Below are 21,308 nucleotides of genomic sequence, written 5' to 3'. Positions count from 1 at the left end.
AGCGCGAACTATTAGTCCTACATAAAAAGTTAATAGGACCTTGTGTAAGAAATTTCATGTAGTTAAATTGTGTACTGCGATACGTTTTCGCTGAAGGCCAAAGTTTTAGAGTTATTCCAGAAAAACGCATTTGAAGATCACTTTTCTACGTCCTCCTTGAATTATTCGGAAACTATGGTCCCTCGCGAAAATTTATCCCAGTAAAAAATTTAACTACGTTAAATTTTCTAAAAAAGGTCATGTTCATTTTCCTGTACGATTAATAGTTTGTGTGTAACGAGCGACAAAATATGAAAATCTTGGGTGAGGTATTTGAAGGCGTTGCCGGTTGTATAAAATCCACAGGTAGTGGCTGCTGAATCCGCCTGTATACTGGACAAACAGTGCTAATCATTGAAGACAGATTCAGAAAACACCGGTGCCATACCAAACTAATGTTCCCCAACAAGTCGGCAGCCATAAAGCAGACTTTTTGTCAGAGAATCATGCAATGAAATACGAACGTACCAGGATTTAACCACAAACTTCCAAATACTGGGACAGCGTTACTAGACAGACCATCGAAATTTGCGCCAAGAACTATCTGATCAATCAGACCTGTGGCTAAAATCTCGGCAAAGCTTGGGAACCAGCAATGGTTCTGATTAAGAAGAAGCTCAGGGAACACAACGACCTGTCGAATAGCGTCGACAGAGCAACTACACACCGAAGTGGGGGCGACGTGATTTAGTATTCTTTTTAATTTTGTGTAAGTAATGGTAAGTCTTTGAAGATATCTGGGGAGGGCGGTAGAACGAACAGCAGCTATTGTCACGTTGACCTGTAACAGTACTAATTCTCATTAGTGTCTTGCAAAGTTATGTCCACGAAAGTCATCGTTTGACCTCGTTTCTTCATAAAAGTACCTGCTGCAGAATCTTCTTCAGAGGCCTTCCTCTTACTGAACAAATAAATTTATTCTGACCATGTCATGTCGGTAAGGCTTCGTCTTCGTGATATAAAATTTTCGTAGTAGGAATCTTAATAGACTACATCTACATCTACATGGTTACTCTGCAATTCACACTTACGTGCCTGGCAGAGAACTTATCGAACCATTTTCATACTACTTCTCTACCATTCCACTCTCGAATGTTGCGAAGAAAAAGGAACACCTAAATTTTTCCGTTCGAGCTCTGGTTTCTCCTATTCTATTATGATGAACATTTCTCCCTACGTAGGTGGGTGCTAACAAAATATTTTCGCATTCGGAAGAGAAAGTTGGTGATTGAAATTTCATAAATAGATCTCGCCGCAAAGAAAACCGCCTTTGTTTCAGCGGCTGCCACCCCAACTCGCGTATCATATCAGTGATACTCTCACCCCTATTGCGCCATAACCCCAAACGAGCTCCCCTTCTTTGCATTTTTCCGATGAACTCCGTCAATCCTACCTGGAAAGGGTCCCACACAGCGCAGCAATATTTCAGCAGAGGAAGGACAAGTGTAATGTAGGCTGTCTCTTTAGAGGGTTTGTGCCATCTTCTAAGTGTTCTGTCAAGAAAGCGCAGTCTTTGTTTCACCTTCCCCGTAATATTATATATGTGGTCTTTCCAATTTAAGTTTGCTCGTAATTGTAATTCCTAGGTATTCAGTCGAATTGACAGCCCTTAGATTTGTGCGATTTATCGCATACACAAAATTTATCGGATTTCTTTTAGTACCCACGTGGATGACCTCGCTCCTTTCTTTGTTTAGCGCCAACTGCCACTTTTCGCACCATACAGAAATTCTATCTAGATCGGTTTGTAATTGGAATTGATCGCCTTATGATATTAGTAGACGGTAAATTACAGCGGCCGGCCGGGGTGGCCGAGCGGTTCTAGGCGCTACAATCTGGAACCGTGCGGCCGCTACGGCCGCAGGTTCAAATCCTACCTCGGGCATGGGTGTGTGAGATGTCCTTAGCTTAGTTCGGTTTAAGTAGTTCTAAGTTCTAGGGGACTGATGACCTCAGATGTTAAGTACCATAGTGTTTTGAACCATTTGAACACCTGACGATAGCGACGTATCGGATCGCCGAAACATTGCGCCCGTTGGACAATATGAACCGGCAGCACACCCGTGGACTGTTCAATGAAGAAATTCACCAGGAGGAAATGTATAATCATATTATAAACAAGATCGCACACAAACCGAAATGGCAGTCTGTGATGCTTTCTGAATACTATTTTTACCCGCTGGATCATATTGAAAACTGAGCTTCACCATGACTGGTAATTGTTGGAAGTGTCAGGCGTCGCTTATGATTGAAATAATGGATAGCTGCAACAGTTACTCACTTTTTCACGCTTAGCTTAACTCGTTTCGAGAGTTCATTCGTATTTTCTTGTGCATTCGTCTATATAATTTTTTCATGTTTCTTGTGTGATTTTCTGTCTCTGTTGCACTATAAAAAAGCACTCCGTCTTCAGGCCACAACTGGCCCATCGGAACCGGGACCGTCATCCCCAGGTGAGGATGCGGATAGGAGGGGCGTGTGGTCAGCACACCGCTCTCCCGGTCGTTATCATGGTTTCCTGTGGCCTGAGCCGCTACTATTCGGTCGAGTAGCTCCTCAATTGGCATCACGAGGCTGAGTGCACCCCGAAAAATGGCAACAGTGTGTAGGGGCCCCGACAGCGCTTAACTTCGGTGATCTGACGGACCGTTGCCCTCTGTTGCACTATAGTGGACTTTAAATCATGAATGACAACACTTGCAGGCTTCCGCAAACCGAGGTCATCTCTGACTCTCCCCAGAAATGGCCGACGTTTGCTGGAATGGCAACAGACAGTTTTTTTTTTGGTCATCAATCTACTGACTGGTTTGATGCGGCCAGCCACGAATTCCTTTCCTGTGTTAACCTCTTCATGTCACAGTAGCACTTGCAACCTACGTCCTCAATTATTTGCTTGAAGTATTCGAATCCCTGTCTTCCTCTACAGTTTTTGCCCTCTACAGCTCCCTCTAGTACCATGGAAGTCATTCCCTCATGTCTTAGCAGATGTCCTATCATCCTGTCCTCCTTATCGGTGTTTTCCACATATTCCTTTCCTCTCCGATTCTGCGTAGAATCTCCTCATTCCTTACCTTATCAGTCCACCTAATTTTCAATATTCGTCTATAGCACCACATCTCAAATGCTTCGATTCTCTTCCGTTCCGGTTTTCCCACAGTCCATGTTTCACTACCATACAATGCTGTACTCCAGACGTACGTCCTCAAAAATTTCTTCCTGAAATTAAGGCCGGTATTTGATATTAGTAGACTTCTCTTGGCCAGAAATGCCTTTTTTGCCATAACGAGTCTGCTTTTGATGTCCTCCTTGCTCCGTCCGTCATTGGTTATTTTACTGCCTAGGTAGCAGAATTCCTTAACTTCATTGACTTCGTGACCATCAATCCTGATGTTAAGTTTCTCGCTGTTCTCATTTCTACTACTTCTCATTACCTTCGTCTTTCAACGATTTACTCTCAAACCATACTGTGTACTCATTAGACTGTTCATTCCGTTCAGCAGATCATTTAATTCTTCTTCACTTTCACTCAGGATAGCAATGTCATCAGCGAATCGTATCATTGATATCCTTTCACCTTGTATTTTAATTCCACTCCTCAACCTTTCTTTTATTTCCATCATTGCTTCCTCGGTGTACAGATTGAAGAGTAGGGGCGAAAGGCTACAGCCTTGTCTTACACCCTTCTTAATACGAGCACTTCGTTCTTGATCGTCCACTCTTATTATTCCCTCTTGGTTGTTGTACATATTGTATATGACCCGTCTCTCCCTATAGCTTACTCCTACTTTTTTCAGAATCTCGAACAGCTTCCACCATTTTATATTGTCGAACGCTTTTTCCAGATCGACAAATCCTATGAAAGTGTCTTGATTTTTCTTTAGCCTTGCTTCCATTATTGGCCGTAACGTCAGAATTGCCTCTCTCGTCCCTTTACTTTTCCTAAAGCCAAACTGATCGTCACCTAGCGCATTCTCAATTTTCTTTTCCATTCTGCTGTACATTATTCTTGTAAGCAGCTTCGATGCATGAGCTGTTAAGCTGATTGTGCGATAATTCTCGCACTTGTCAGCTCTTGCCGTCTTCGGAATTGTGTGGATGATGCTTTTCCGAAATTCAGATGGTATATCGCCAGACTCATATTCTACACACCAACGTGAATAGTCGTTTTGTTGCCTCTTCCTCCAATGCTTTTAGAAATTCTGATGGAATGTTATCTATCCCTTCTGCCTTATTTGACCGTAAGTCCTCCAAAGCTCTTTTAAATTCCGATTCTAATACTGGATCCCCTATCTCTTCTAAATCTACATCTACATCTACATTTATACTCCGCAAGCCACCCAACGGTGTGTGGCGGAGGGCACTTTACGTGCCACTGTCATTACCTCCCTTTCCTGTTCCAGTCGCGTATGGTTCGCGGGAAGAACGACTGTCTGAAAGCCTCTGTGCGCGCTCCTGTTTCTTCTTCTATCACATCAGATAAATCTTCACCCTCATAGAGGCTTTCAATGTATTCTTTCCACCTATCTGCTCTCTCCTCTGCATTTAGCAGTGGAATTCCCGTTGCACTCTTAATGTTACCACCGTTGCTTTTAATGTCACCAAAGGTTGTTTTGACTTTTCTGTATGCTGAGTCTGTCCTTCCGACAATCATATCTTTTTCGATGTCTTCACATTTTTCCTGCAGCCATTTCGTCTTAGCTTCCCTGCACTTCCTATTTATTTCATTCCTCAACGACTTGTATTTCTGTATTCCTGATTTTCCTGCAAGATGTTTGTACTTCTTCCTTTCATCAATCAACTGAAGTATTTCTTCTGTTACCCATGGTTTCTTCGTAGCTATCTTCTTTGTACCTATGTTTTCCTCCCCTTTTTAGAGATGTCCATTCCTGTTCAACTGTACTACCTACTGCGCTATTCCTTATTGCTGTATCTATAGCGTTAGAGAACTTGAAACGTATCTCGTCATTCCTTAGTACTTCCGTATCCCACTTCTTTGCGTATTGATTCTTCCTGACTAATGTCTTGAACTTCAGCCTACTCTTCATCACTACTATATTGTGATCTGAGTCTATATCTGCTCCTGGGTACGCCTTACAATCCAGTACCTGATTTCGGAATCTCTGTCTGACCATGACGTAATCTAATTAAAATCTTCCCGTATCTCCCGGCCTTTTCCAAGTATACCTCCTCCTCTTGTAATTCTTGAACAGGGTATTCGCTATTACTAGCTGAAACTTGTTACAGAACTCAATTAGTTTTTCTCCTCTTTCATTCCTTGTCCCAAGCCCATATTCTCCTGTAACCTTTTCTTCTACTCCTTCCCCTACAACTGCATTCCAGTCGCCCATGACTATTAGATTTTCATCCCCCTTTACATACTGCATTACCCTTTCAATATCCTCATACACTTTCTCTATCTGTTCTTCAGCTTGCGACGTCGGCATGTATACGTGAACTATCGTTGTCTGTGTTGGTCCGCTGTCGATTCTGATTAGAACAACCCGGTCACTGAACTGTTCACAGTAACACACCCTCTGCCCTACCTTCCTATTCATAACGAATCCTACACCTGTTATACCATTTTCTGCTGCTGTTGATATTACCCGATACTCATCTGACCAGAAATCCTTGTCTTCCTTCCACTTCACTTCACTGACCCCTACTATATTTAAATTGAGCCTTTGCATTTCCCTTTTCATATTTTCTAGTTTCCCTACCACGTTCAAGCTTCTGACATTCCACGCCCCGACTCGTAGAACGTTATCCTTTCGTTGTTTATTCTATCTTTTTCTCATGGTAACCTCCCCCTTGGCAGTCCCCTCCCGGAGATCCGAATAGGGGCTATTCCGGAATCTTTTGCCAATGGAGAGATCATCATGACACTTCTTCAAATACAGGCCACATGTCCTGTGGATACACGATTTTTACTCGCTGCTTTCTTTTTCACTATGCGTCCGCTTTCTTTTTCGATATCGCACCGGTGTAGGGTACAAAGGCAGTGGCTGCCTCTTTCTGCGCGACATCTTCCGTGTCCACAGGTCCACAGGTTGTACTGTAGTGGAACAGAGAGCGCGCCAAATCTGCCGTTCAGAGTAAACATTTTTTTTTTTTCGGTATGCAGTTCCCAGATGTTGCTGTTCTTGCGGCGGCCCTTCTGCGTTTGAGGTGGTGTGCGCCCTGTCTACTACTGTTTCTAGCGTCCCGTTTCAGTGCACAGGATGTTGGCTATACAGGATGTTACAAAAAGGTATGGCCAAATTTTCAGAAAACATTCCTCACACACAAATGAAGAAAAGATGTTATGTGGACATGTGTCCGGAAACGCTTAATTTCCACGTTAGAGCTCATTTTAGTTTCGTCAGTATGTACTGCACTTCCTCGATTCACCGCCAGTTGGCCCAATTGAAGGAAGGTAATGTTGAATTGTGCAATCACGTCATCAACACAGATTTTCTGTGAACGTTTGGGCAGGCATTGTTGGTGATGTCTTGATTGGGCCCCATGTTCTTCCACCTACGCTCAATGGAGCACGTTATCATGATTTCATACGGGACACTCTGCCTGTGCTGCTAGAACATGTGCCTTTACAAGTACGACACAACATGTGGCTCATGCACGGTGGAGCTCCTGCACATTTCAGTCGAAGTGTTCGTACGCTTCACAACAACAGATTCGGTGACCGATGGATTGGAAGAGGCGGACCAATTCCGTGGCCTCCACGCTCTCCTGACCTCAACCCTCTTGACTTTCATTTATGGGGGCATTTGAAAGCTCTTGTCTACGCAACCCCGGTACCCAATGTAGAGACTCATCGTCCTCTTATTGTGGACGGCTGTGATACAATACGGCATTCTCCAGGGCTGCATCAGCGCATCAGGGATTCCATGCGACGGAGGGTGGATGCATGTATCCTCGCTAACGGAGGACATTTTGAACATTTCCTGTAACAAAGTGTTTGAAGTCACGCTGGTACGTTCTGTTCCTGTGTGTTTCCATTCCTTGATTAATGTGATTTGAAGAGGAGTAATAAAATGAGCTCTAACATGGAAAGTAAGCGTTTCCGGACACATGTCCACATAACATATTTTCTTTATTGGTGTGTGAGGAATGTTTTGTGGAAGTTTGGCCGCACCTTTTTGTAACACCCTGTATATGTGCAGCTCTCCTCTTGACCATGATGCGCAGGAATGGTAGTCTTGTTTCTGCTTCGGTTTCCATATAGGTTCTGACGCTGGGATGTTTGAAGTTCAGATCTGCAAGGAAGTCAATGAGTCTGACCCGTCCATCGGGCCATATGGCGAATATGTCCTCCACATAACAGAAATAGTAAGTGGTTTTCCAATTGGATGACTTCAGGGCTTATAGCTTGAAGTGATCCCTTTGCGGAATCGTAACCGAAGATAACAGAGGGCTGCCCATTGCGATTCTCTCCGTTTGTTAATAGTATTCTCAATTAATCACAAAATTGTGCAGGTGAAGACATGCCTGGAACGACTGACGGCCTTCCAGTCAAATTTCTGACGAATCAGCTCAAATGGCTCTCGTAGAGGCTGAATGCTGAAAAGGGAAACAACGTGAGAACACCAGGATATCTCTAGTGGCCGAGCGGTTCTGGGCGCTACAATCTGGAACCGCGTGACCGCTGCGGTTAGGTTTAAGTAGTTCTAAGTCTAGAGGACTGATGACCTCAGCTGTTAAGTCCCATAGTACTCAGAGCCATTTGAACAGATATTGTCATGATTAATGCCTCGTAACTATCCACTTGAGCGTGTGAGTTATTTTTTTCTCTGTGTTTAACAGTCTTCCCGCGAAACACATCACGTAATTAACTACCTGATGTTTTGTGCAAGATCGTAATGCCTGTCAGAATAGACAATCCGTTTTGTGCCCACATGTGCACGCTTCAATAACTGACCAGCTGGCCAGGGAAAAATAAACAATAATGGCTTCCTTACGCCCCTTGTAGGAGGAGGCACTAACCAACCTGAAATCATTCTACTCGGAGTAGCTACCACTACTCGTCTGCAAATCAAGTAAATGCTGAGGTAGCATTGTTTGGTACACTGTCCTCGGTCATCAATAGAACTACCTGCACACATACCTCTAACAACCTGTAGTTGTATGTGTGTATAAAAATATTTCGAAGACTAGTGTGAATTAGCCGGCCGCTGTGCCCGAGCTTGTGCTTAAGTCCGGAACTGCGCTACTGCTACGGTCACAGGTTCTAATCCTGCCTCGGGCGTGGATGTGTTTGATGTCCTTGGGTTAGTTAGGTTTAAATAGTTCTGAGTCTAAGGGACTGATGACCTCAGATGTTAAGTCCCATAGTGCTTAGAGCCATTTGAATTTGAACTACTATGAATTCATCATCTGTCTTCAGTGGATGAACTTTGAGTGTTTGTAGTGCGGCCTACAGCATCGGACTTTTCCCAGACATTGGTTGGTTGGTTTTGGGGAAGGAGACCAGACAGCGTGGTCATCGGTCTCATCGGATTAGGGAAGGAAGTCGGCCGTGCCCTTTCAAAGGAACCATCCCGGCATTTGCCTGCAGTGATTTAGGGAAATCGCGGAAAACCTATATCAGGATGGCCTGACGCGGGATTGAACCGTCGTCCTCCCGAATGCGAGTCCAGTGTCTAACGTCTGCGCCACCTCGCTCGGTAGATATCGGTCTTCCTCTTACAGACTGTGTTTGTAATTGGATACATTGCATCACCTACCTTTTGTCTTATAACCTCCGCGGTGTCACAAGGGACAGCGTCCTCATATACCACGTGATCCCGAGAGTCGGTCATTTCCGTCCTGCTGTCACTGCCGGTCTACGACAGTAGGACGTTGCTCTCAGCTTCTGTACTGAATTACGACTAGCCCCATCCTGCTGCATGCCTCGGTGAGAGAGGATGAGCCGGCGAGTACGAAGCGACCGCTGCACCAACGTTCCGAGACTCGCCGTACTGGCGAAACTACACAGCAGGAACAAAGGAAGCCAGTACAGCAGTGACTTAAGGGGCTCCGGAAAAGCTCAAAAATCATGAAAAGTTCAATTTTTACTTTTTTGCGTTTTCTGAATCTACGGACTATTACCTTTTAATAGATATATAATTTATTCAATTCCGAAGACTACAACTATTTTTAATTTTTTTTTTTGAAATGTGTTCTACATGGGCGTGACCCGCTGTGGCGCTGTTAAACTGCTGTCAAATGGTGTTATTATTAACGTCCGTGTTCATCAGTTACATTTTAGTGATGCGAGGTAAAGTATGTGTTGTGGCTAACCTGTGATGGTTCAATATATATCGCTGGTGTGATTGTCGATTGTTTCATGTTTATTTACTCTGTCGTTATCTCGAAAATATTCGTAATTAATTCTGTTTCTTGAGTCTCTGTTTTGTTGAAGTATAATAATGAGTAAAAGTAAAGTTGCTGTTGCGACTTTCACTGATGGCAACATTGTAAGGTGCAAGGTATTTAGAAATATGGGAATGAAGATAGGTTCTAACATGGTACGAGCGATGCTTGCTTTAGACAAGGAACGCCTTCGGGCTGCAGACAGGGCTGTAAAGAGTCTAGAAATACAAGCACGAGTAAACAGGAGGAGGGACAAGAGGAAGCTGGAGGAGGAGTTTGCAGAGGATAAAGATAATCCATCGTATGGACCTGGAATGCACTAAAAAGTTAATCCAATCTTTGTCGCTCGATTCCCAAAACTTTTATTTTCTCATACTAATTACATGTTTTCTAAGGATCTTCCAAACATATTTGTTTCAAACTTTCAGTAAATGTTACACAGTACCTTCTGCATAATTTAACACAGCCTTTTTCCAAAAAACTGTATATTTTTGAATATATAAATAAAAAAATTGCAAAAAAATGTTGTGAACTTTCATTACAATTGAAAAAAATCATCTTTAATAACTGAACTAAAATTTTGTAAAATCCCTGTGTTCAGTTGTAGCCCATATTCCAATAAATAATCTGTAAAAAGTTCAACTTCCTACCTCAAATACTTTGTGAGGAAAGATGTAATTTATAAGCGTTATTTTAACATTGCAAGTATAGGGCGTTCCGGAGCCTCTTAACAGCGGCGCCTTGATTTGCGAAGCATGCAACCCGCAACACTGCACGCGTACCCGCTCCTTTTCCGATCCCTAGCGTTTTGACCACGGGGTAACGCCCACAAGACCAGTGCCACCAGAGGACAAAAAGCGTTTATCGCGTCGCCTTCCTGAGCGTCCCGCGCAGGAAAAGGCACTCGCCGAAGTGGCCGGCGAGGGAAGGCGACTGGATCGCCAAGCAGTTCCCGCGGCAGTTAATTTGCAGCAAAGGGCTCCACGTAATGAGTGAGTTCCCATGGCGACGGGGCCCACCTGCCGGATTATCGCGCTTAATTTATCGGCGGCGGCAGCTCCGGCGAATTGGCGGCGAAATCCGCGAGCCGTCGCTAATTAAATACAATGCCCGCGGTGCGCTAATTTCGCGCAAATCCCGGCCAAAGCCGCGCCTCATTATAACTCATCCCCTCCAGAACGGCGGGGCAAATTGAATGCCAGCTGCCGACTGCAATACGCCAATGGCGAGCGTCTCCGCCAGCAGCTCTCTCTCTCTCTCTCTCTCTCTCTCTCTCTCTCTCTCCTATCTCCACCTATTTCTCCTTCTCCTCCTCCTCCTCCTCCTCCTCCTCCTCCTTCTACTTCCGTTATCGTACAGTGAGGTATCATTTTTTTTCGTTCTGCTGTCTCAAACGCTGTTCCCTAGCTATAATATTAATGGGAATGGATCCGAGCAGATTGGAATTCCCACTAGTAGAGACAATACAAGTGTTTCTGTTTATTAATTAGCTGCTGTCTACGACACAAGGACGCTGGGGAAAAAAAGAATGTCCCCAGGGAGAAATCATGCTAATCCGTGTAACACCATCTTTAGCCTCAATTCGGCGAGAAAGGTACGTCACATCAGGATAGAGGCACTCGTTGACGATTAGGCCCTGTACAGCTAACAGATTGTGACGGGTTACCCACAGTTCCAAACAGCCCCACACACTTTCTTTAGCACCAGTTAATGTGCCAAATATTTTGACGTTAGAGAGGAAAAGTTTAGAAAAGAGTTGAAATAATGTTTCGACTTTGTTGGTAGCGGCTAAGTGGTCACATTATTAAACAAGAAAGTTCAAATGGCTCGGAGCACTATGGGACTTACGTTCTGAGGTCATCAGTCCCCTAGAACTTAGAACTACTTAAACCTAACTAACCTAAGGACATCACACACATCCATGCCCGAGGCAGGATTCGAACCTGCGACCGTAGCGGTCACGCGGTTCCAAACTGACGCGCTTAGAACCGCACGGCCACACCGGCCGGCCATTATTAAACATGGGCCAGGTCATTTGCGCTCCGTTTTAGGCAAAAACTAGTTTTTCAAGTATCTCAATGTTTACGACTTCAGATCTTCTGAACTATGTGTCATATAATGATACAATTTTGCAACTACATTTACTGGAGTATGTGGAGAGTGTCTAAAATCTGTTTTCCAGATAGAGATAATAGTAAAGACTATATTAAAACAGCATGTCTCATATTTTAGTTTTACTGTACGAACAGCTGCAATACAGAAATAAGAGGTCTCATTTTAAAAATAGGGGAAAGTGGATAACACTGGATATTGGGGTGAAACTGGGTAGCGTGTTTCTGATGTCACTATTTATGGCCTGTGGTGGAGAGACGAAAGATTGACTATTTACCTTATTGCTGTTCAGTTCTTAATGTTCTTATGGTTTTAAACTGCGATTATTTTATAGCCATTACACTCATAAAAACTCTATTTACTCAGGACTATTAGGTGATTTGTAAGTATTTATACACAAGCAAACAAAATGGATTTGGTTCAACACGAGAGTACTTTTGTTACACCAGGCGCAGCGGATATAGAAACAAAACAAAAAGGGGAAATCTCATTCCAGAAGTTGACGCAGCAGCTACGGACAATCCTGCACCACAAACGACCAGTAAACCTGAAATTCTAGTTAGCCTTTGGTCTCTTGTATATAGTAGGAATGTAGAATCGTTCAGGAACGTGCCCTGATGCACTGAAAGTATGGAACCACAAGGTCTTGGGGCTGACGTCTTGGCTGTGTCATCCCTGATTCCTGTATCGCCACCTCCTCCAGTTGCAAACAAGGAGACAGGAACAAATGGCAAGAGAAGGTGGAAAACTTTCATTTTAATATCCTCACCACATAAAACTGAATCGGAATGTCAATTTAAAAAACAGAAAAAAATAAAAGAGAAAATTATATCAGGAAAGAGAGAGTTGGTTTTTGGAGACTCAAAAAATCAAAAGCGATATCATCAACATGAAAAAGAAGTGTCATCAGAAAATTCTGAGTCCTTCGACAATGAGTCTGTGGATGAAGACAACAAAAACGTGGAAGACGTCAACTGCTTGTATTGTGAAGACATATTTTCAAACTCAGAAGGAGGTGGTTTGATTTAATGCGGAAAATGTCTTTGCTGGGTCCACGAAGGATGCAGTGGAATTTTATGAATAATATTGTTGCTTAAATTTCTAGGTTGTTCAAAAACTGGAACACCTTCCAAACTTTTCACGCTAATTAAGGCCACAGAAGGACGGTCTTTTCTGAACGTTTTACTGTCCGAAAAGTGATTCTGGTAGCTGCAGTCGAAGGTCTTTTTTAATCCCACCTTTTGAATTCATGTGGTGATATTTCATTCACTAGCTCATATTTCTTTAGAAATCGAATACCAGTTTTCATAGAGTTAGCTTTAAAAATGTTGTAATATAACGAAATACGTTCACAAAAATCTTCATCCCCTATTTCACTCCATTAAGGGTTTTATTTCCAAAGAACACTGATACACGTATTTTTTTACCTCCAACCAAGGACGCAAATTCAAATTTTCATAGATTTAGCTTTAAAAATACTTTCAGAATAAAATACTTTACAGTACCTGTCATTCCCTATTTCATCCCCGCTGAATTTCGACAAACACAATCATTGTTTGTTTGTAACCCAGAAGTCAAATACCAATTTCCATAGATGTCGCTTTAAAAATGCTTCCACAGATCTGGAATTAAGTGATTTATTTTTAAAAAACTTTCATCACTACTTCACCACTTTAGCGACTAAATTTTCAAAAAAATACTAAAACACATTTATTTCTGACTGAGAAATCAAATACCAATTTTCATAGTTTGAAATTGCCTCAATAGCGATATATTTTTTAAAAAATCTTTCATCCCCTATTTCAGCCCCATTAGGGTGGAACTTCATAAATTGCGTCTTAAACGATTCCTGCCGTATACGATCAGCACCCTCTTCAAGTGTCAAGTTCCTAACCTTAACGATTTGGAATGGGCTTGGTAAGTCAGTCAGTCAGTCAGTAAGTTACCTTTCATGTGTAAAGTTAGTATGTGTACCCACTCTTACCCCACTAGTGGAATACGACCGGGCGATATGACTTTTTGTAATTATTCGGTCCGTAATTATTTTATATATTGAAATCAAACTTCTGTTGCTCCTGGGATCTGTTACATAGGCAAACTTGGAACTGGGGCTGTGATCGGTGTACCGGGTTAGTGTTTCAGTAACACGGATGAAGATGCGGTGATTTGGCGGGCCATTCGAAGTGCACAACACAGGCTGATAATTTGTCAAACATATGTGTGTATGTGTGTGTGTGTGTGTGTGTGTGTGTGTGTGTGTGTGTGTGCGTGCGCGCTGTCGCGTGATCACGGTTGTTGTCATTTTTGAATACTGTAGTCTGGCCACAGCAGACTCATCAGTAAGATGTGGAAGACAGTGCAACACTTGGTTACTGAGAACGCTGGAATAAACATCCTGCATTTGGTAGTGGTTCCAAGATGCTATTCCAGGCGGGTGTAAAATGAGTCTGTGCAACGGAAAACAATAAACGCTAAAATGAAGATTTGGCCCTGTCTGACTACTCCCTGAAGCAGATCTTAGGATCTCTTAATTCTATAAATTACAATCTAAACATAAACGAATGATGAAGGCAACTAATCCTACTAAATGATAAACGTTGTTCCTGCTTATATGTTTATTGTAGACTAAAAAATACCTTTACATTACAAAGTTTACATTTCCTAAGTAAAATTACTAATCAATTGCCCAACTCTGCCCCTTATTATGACTGCGCAGTCTAATATCGATGACGCGAAATGACTGACATCATCCACGTACCAAACACTAGAAGACCTTACTTTCAAAGATGATCTACGGTGGTGTGGAACCTCAGTGGAAATAAACTAGTGTGATCACAGCTCTTGACCTTTTATAGCCCTAATAAGCCGAAGCAGTTTGCGATATCACCGTATGTACGGCGTCCGGTGCGTCGAAGTGATGGTTCTCGTACTCGTCTGCGTTGATGAAAGAACTCCAACCACAAATTAACACTTTCAAACAATAAACTCTTCCTAACACTCGGACGGCAGAAGGCGGTCCTCTGACTAATATACTCTAATACTGTCTTCTCCTCTCTGTGTTCTACAGACGAGAAACGCGAACTCCCAGCCACAAGGACTGAGTTCAGATAACGTTTCAACGTAAGTATGGTCAGAGGAAGTGCTCTCAATTACTCCACGGTGCGTACTCAACGACGACTTCCAACCCAAAATTAAAGTCCAGAATCGTATAGGTTCGGTACAGTACAGTGCCTGAGAGCAAAGACAGCAAGTCCATCTGTACCAACATAGCCGATACCGAGCGACCGTCACACACGGGCGCTCACAACAGAAGACCTCGTCTCTCCACCTAAGGCCTCCCAGCCAGACCCGGCTCCTCACCCTCGTAATTCCAAAAACGAATCATATTCCCGAAACCACGGAATATTCTCCCCCTCTACAGATTCCTCCGGACGCCGACCAACCATATTGTAGTCTTTTGTCGTCCAGCGCGGAAAGTTCGGGAGGAAAAACCTATACTCGTACAATGGTACACTTCTGAGTAAGAATCCAGAAATAACCCAGCCTGCGTGGTTTCCGAGGTGACGCTTTCTCGTTCCTCTCAGCTGCGTCCAAGATTTTCGTAGTTTCCGAAGTATAATCCTTCCCGTCCGACTACAACACTTGCCGGTCGCTACTCTATTGTCCCCCAGCGCTCAGGTGTCCCACCGTCCATCTTGCTGCTTGCTGTGTTTAAGCAGGACCAACACACCTGTGCAGGCCTTCCACCCAGGCCCTGAGTTCCGCCTGCCGTTTCACAACCACTGTCGCTCCAACCTCTACTGGTACGATAATAAAGACACTCCATTACCTTTTATGCAATAAGCGTTAACTATTATTTACAAGGAGTACATGGCAATGTCAGTCTCCTTTATATATTCATATATACGATGTACAACCTATCACATGACGCCTATTGTGTTTGTAGATCACTGCAAAGTATGTGGGTGGGTGTTTGTAAGGTGCGAAATTATAGCTACCTTACACGGTACCCTCAGTGAGTGGACCCATGTACTTGTGCAGAAAACACAAAACATCACATAAACAGCTCCGGCTCTCCACGCGCAGTGGGCTAATTCTGAGTTCCTTGACTCACTACAGACGTGGAACCTTATCCGCCAGTGTGAGCAATGGCTGACTCCATATGTCCACTGCAGGCATTTGGCTGTGCAATGGTCGCTTGCTTACTAGTTGAGATCCCACGCCCGGGTTCCCGGGTTCGATTCCCGGCGGGGTCAGCGATTTTCTCTGCCTCGTGATGGCTGGGTGTTGTGTGCTGTCCTTAGGTTAGTTAGGTTTAAGTAGTTCTAAGTTCTAGGGGACTGATGACCATGGATGTTAAGTCGCATAGTGCTCAGAGCCATTTGAACCATTTTTGCCACTAGTTGAGATGGACTTGCATTCGCCAGGAGCAGAAACCCCTGTCAGATACGAAACCAACTCTCGTTGACTACGCGTGGCCCTCCTCCCTGTCGCTTACCGTGTTTTTACGACCACTATTTTTTACATTTTTTACGGTTTTTTGTTGGCTCTGTTACGTGGTTGAAAGCAGTACACCATACTTTGTAGAAGGACAGTGCGCGCGGATACTCAGCTACATGATTCATGGTGTGTTTAAGGACACGTCCGAAGATGATAGCTCTTTCCTATCCCGTCACCAAGCTATCCGCTGATTTCGCAAAAATAACGGCCACTTACATAGTAACAAGTTTGTTTGTGTGGCCATCCTCCGCAGCAAGCATAGAAATACTTGTATTGTAAATAAAACTGCCTTCTCCTGCTACCGAGCGAGGTGGCGCAGTGGTTAGCACACTGGACTCGCATTCGGGAGGACGACGGTTCAATCCCGTCTCCAGCCATCCTGATTTAGGTTTTCCGTGATTTCCCTAAATCGCTTCAGGCAAATGCCGGGATGGTTCCTTTGAAAGGGCACGGCCGATTTCCTTGCCAATCCTTCCCTAACCCGAGCATGAGCTCCGTCTCTAATGACCTCGTTGTCGACGGGACGTTAAACACTAACCACCACCACCTTCTCCTGCTGCTAGTTACGTTATTTATCCCATACGCCTTTCGCCTTCTTCTCTTCTAAGGCGTCATCAGTGGCATCTATAACTATACAGTGTTGTTAGTTTTCGATTATTAAACAGTTCAACCACGATTTTTTGTAAAAAAAAAAAGTAATTACTTACGATTTCATGATCAGCATTTTCCCACATCCGGTCTACCACTTTTATCATTGGCATATTATCACATCTTTGTGTTATGGCCTTCCTCAATGTGTTCACCATGTTTCTCACTCTTTTTTGTGGTGTACTATTGTTCTTTTGTCACTCGAGACAACTATTTCGTCGTACACTGTTTTTCACAACGCAATACATTATTTACAGTAATAGATAAAATAATAGAACAACGTTCGCAAAAAGTATTAATATAATAATAATGGAACCCAACATCTTTACGCTCACTTATCCATGAACCCCTCCACAGGATATTGAAACGAAAAGTCAAATCAGCTGTTACCGAAGTTTTCAACCACTCGCTAACAGTTAGTACACCGCCCCCTTCCCAAGAAAAAGGACACCTCGTCGGCTCTATCCCCCCCTCTCTCTCACTCATACACACACACACACACACACACACACACACACACACACACACACACACACACACACACACACACACACAGTATAAACATCATAAATAGAAGTTAGTCTCGAACATATACTTCGTCAGGTTGGCAAAAAAATTGCTCTGAGCACTATGGGACTTAACATCTATGGTCATCAGTCCCCTAGAACTTGGAACTACTTGAACCTAACCAACCTAAGGACATCACACAACACCCAGTCATCACAAGGCAGAGAAAATCCCTGACCCCGCCGGAAATCGAACCCGGGAACCCGGGCGTGGGAAGCGAGAACGCTACCGCACGACCACGAGCTGCGGCCTCAGGTTGGCAACAAATAGATAAACATATCAAATAAGATGAAACACGTAATGGAGTCGCAATATTTACGTTGTGAGAAACAGTGTACGACGAAATAGTTGTAACGAGTGACAAAAGAACGATAGTACACCACAAAAAAGAGTGAGAAACAAGGTGAACAGTTTGAGGAGGGCCAGAACACAAAGATGTGATAATATGCCAATAATAAAAGTGGTAGTGCGGCCTCCAGACCAGATGTGGGCAAACGCAGATCAGCAAGTCGTGAGTACGAGTAACTACTTTTTTTTACAAAAAAATCGAAGTGAACTGTTTAATAATCTAAAACTAACAAAACTGTATCGTTATAGATACCACTGAGGATGCCTTAGAACAGGAGAAGGCGAATCGCGTATGGGATAAGTAAAGTAACTAGCAGCAGGAAAAAGGCAGTTTTATTTACAAAACAAGTATACATATATAGCTCTTCACCGCCACGACTTGCGTCAATAATTCTGGGTCACGTGACTCCCTGCTGCCACTTGTACATAAGTTACAGCACTCTGAAGCGTCCACTGTACTCTACTGTGTTACTAACCCATTGTACGGTGAGCTCGCGTACTAACATCACTCCATAATTGCAGGACAAGACCAGAAGCATCCGGCATCTTAGCTGCACTCATGTACAGCACAAAATCTTTCTCCAACTGCTACACTTGGGTCATATGTCCCTAGAAGAAACTACCCTCTAACCCGTATCTCCTCCTGTAGCTCGCTGCACTCAAAAAGCGACTGAAGATTTACTTGTTGAAACGGTCGTAGCTTCCATGTCGGCGTATGTTACAAGGAAATCTCACCGACATGACCTCATACTTAAGCCGGCCGTTGTGACCGAGCGATTCTAAGCGCTTCAGTCTGGAACCGCGCGACCGCTACGGCGGGCGGTTCGAATCCTGCCTCGGGCATGGATGTGTTTGATATCCTTAGGTTAGTTGGGTTTAAGTAGTTCTACGTACTAGGGGACTGATGCCCTCAGATGTTAAGCGCGATAGTGCTCACAGCCATTTGAACCATACGAACCTCATACCTTAAGCAGAAATTAGCGCATTTGCACTAGCACTGGAAACTAGTTACAGTATGGGTACCTAACTTTACAGCAATGATGTTTAGGTGTGCGGTGCAGAATTTTCGTTGTTAGTGGTATTGGTGTCATGATTTGCCGTTACACACCGGTGCTGATACTACAGCGTAGGGCTGAAACATAAGCATCAGTGTGCATTGTTGTTGCCGACAGTCAGAATGGGTCTGGACAAGGTGGCACCTGAGCTTCTGCTCATAAAGCGCTTTTATCAAAATTACAGTAGAAGTCCTGTGGTCCTTCGTGAGTATCGACGCATTCCGCGTGAGGTCGCTCGGTTATCCCGTAACACATTTGCAGAAAACTGAATCATTGGCCGGTCGTTCCAAACTGGGTGACCACTGAGAACACCAGATTTGAACCCTTGTGATTTCTGGATGTACGGTTACCGGCAGTACAGTGTTGATCAACGGGACACTGACACGTTGGAGGCTGAACATGAGGATAGCGACGGGCGTAGCCAAAATCCTACCTGAGACGTTTCGGGCACCGGTAGAGCAATCTTTAGTGCTGTTCCAGGCTATCGTGGATGTAGATGGTCGTCACACTGAGTAATGTCTGTAACCTTGTAACCTCCACACAAAAATTTAAATAAATAATAATATGAGTATGATTCTAATTTAGTGTAACCTCCCCACAAAATTCTCTCTCATTTGACCTCCCACACAAAATTCTTTCAGACTTAATCTAAGCTCAAAATTCATTCCCACTTAGCGTAACCTCACAACAGAAAAATTCCTAAACCTCTCAACAGTAAAGATTATAATTATGTCGTTCACATTCAGTGTAACGTCCCAATAAAAAAATAAATTCAGTAACCTAGTAATAAAACAATGTAACTAACCTCTCAATTAAATTGTCGCTCACTTATGACTTTTCAATAATTCACTGTGAATTTAACCTGGTAAATTTTGGACGACAGCAGTGCTGCGTCATCGCCCTGAAATATCATTCTGAATAAAAAAAGGAAAAATTCTTACCTCAATAAAGTCGCCGGATATATCGGCTCTTACAATAAATTTATCCGGCACAGCTCTGTGCAATGCTGGCCGATATATCTCTCATTTATGAAAGGGAGCAACTGATTTTTCTATTGCAATAATCGGGATGATCATGGATGGGAGAAATTAGTAAATCCTTTAAATTGAAATGAATGGTTGTTAAAAGTTACTTTTTATAAGGAAAATTATTATTACGAGAGTTTTAAAACATTTACATGGGAGTTCACATAACATTACTAGATATGCGCGAGGTTGCTTTTTACCTTATACAATAATACTCAGGCTCCGACATCGCTGCACCGCGACCGGTCCAGCCAACACGATACACCAGACCAGACCAGACCAGACTGCAGACTAGCCACAACTTACTGCTACAGCTACACAGTTCGTACTGCAGTCAACACTGCTCTCTGGTCAGAGATTCTCTTATACCTTGCCTATTGCAGGCAGCGCATGACCAATACATTGAAATTACATCTGCTCGGACCTCTTACAACCTGGAACGTAAACATGGTACGCAGTTAACAAATGTCACCGTCTCAAGATGTATTTCTTTCATTGGTTTAGCCTTTATTTTTTTTCCGTACGTCCTTGCAAATGTTTCCACAAAGCTTCTCTGTGCTAGCATCACTCGTTTTATATGGGCCCTCTCAAGTAGCGAAAGTTCAATTACGACCACCCTGTAGATACCTACATCTACATACGTACTCCGCAAGGCGCCGGGTACGTTGTACCACGACTAGTCATTTCCTTTACTGTTCCACACAAATGGACCGATGCCAAAATCAACAGTTCTCCACATGAGCCCTCATTTCTCATATCCCGTCTGAGACGCCCTGCTAAACCCGCAGGACAGGACAGGTAGTTTAAGTTGTGGAAAGGGGCCAAAATAAGTGGCTGTCAGTTACTCTTGGACATACAACATTTTATTTGACCAAACATTACAAGAGCCAAGAAAATTAAAAAAAGAAAAAAAACACACACACACCTTTAGTTTTGAAACTGAATTAGCAGCTGAATGCGCCGTACACTCTCATGCCTTAAGGACAAGACCACTTTAATTTAAAAACGGCTGAAAGCCAATAACTTGAAGCCCAACCAAAATCAGAAATTTAAAAGGGAAAGCCTTAACTTAAAACAGTTCCTTAGTTAGGCTGCAGGTCCAAAGAATCTGACAGTTTAATAGCAAAGTACTCAAATTCAAAATCGGCTGAAGGCCCAACACTCAAGAATCAATAACACTAATTTTAAAAATGCCAAAGGCTTTACGTGAAACAGTTCTTAAATTAGGCTGAAGGCCCAAACCATCTGACACCTTAAGGTCTAAACAACCTTAATCTAACTATCGACTAAAAGCCATACAATTACAAACAACAAGTACAAACAACAAAAAATGGTTCAAATGGCTCTGAGCACTATGGGACTTAACAGCTATGGTCATGAGTCCCCTAGAACTTAGAACTACTAAAACCTAACTAACCTAAGGACAGCCATCACGAGGCAGAGAAAATCCCTGACCCCGCCGGGAATCGAACCCGGGAACCCGGGCGTGGGAAGCGAGAACGCTACCGCACGACCACGAGCTGCGGACTACAAACAACAAGAACAAACAAGAGAAGGCAGTACACCCAAGGGCACTCAGAAGTTCCGAGTGGCTGGAATTCAAACAATAACGCTCGCTTAGGTGAGGCAGGCAGTCGGCCCAACCACTGTCGATGCAACGACAACC

This window comes from Schistocerca cancellata, chromosome 12 (assembly GCF_023864275.1).
Source record: "Schistocerca cancellata isolate TAMUIC-IGC-003103 chromosome 12, iqSchCanc2.1, whole genome shotgun sequence".
Classification (NCBI taxonomy): domain Eukaryota; kingdom Metazoa; phylum Arthropoda; class Insecta; order Orthoptera; family Acrididae; genus Schistocerca; species Schistocerca cancellata.
The sequence above is the reverse complement of the archived record's forward strand: the minus strand, read 5'-3'. Positions refer to the sequence as shown.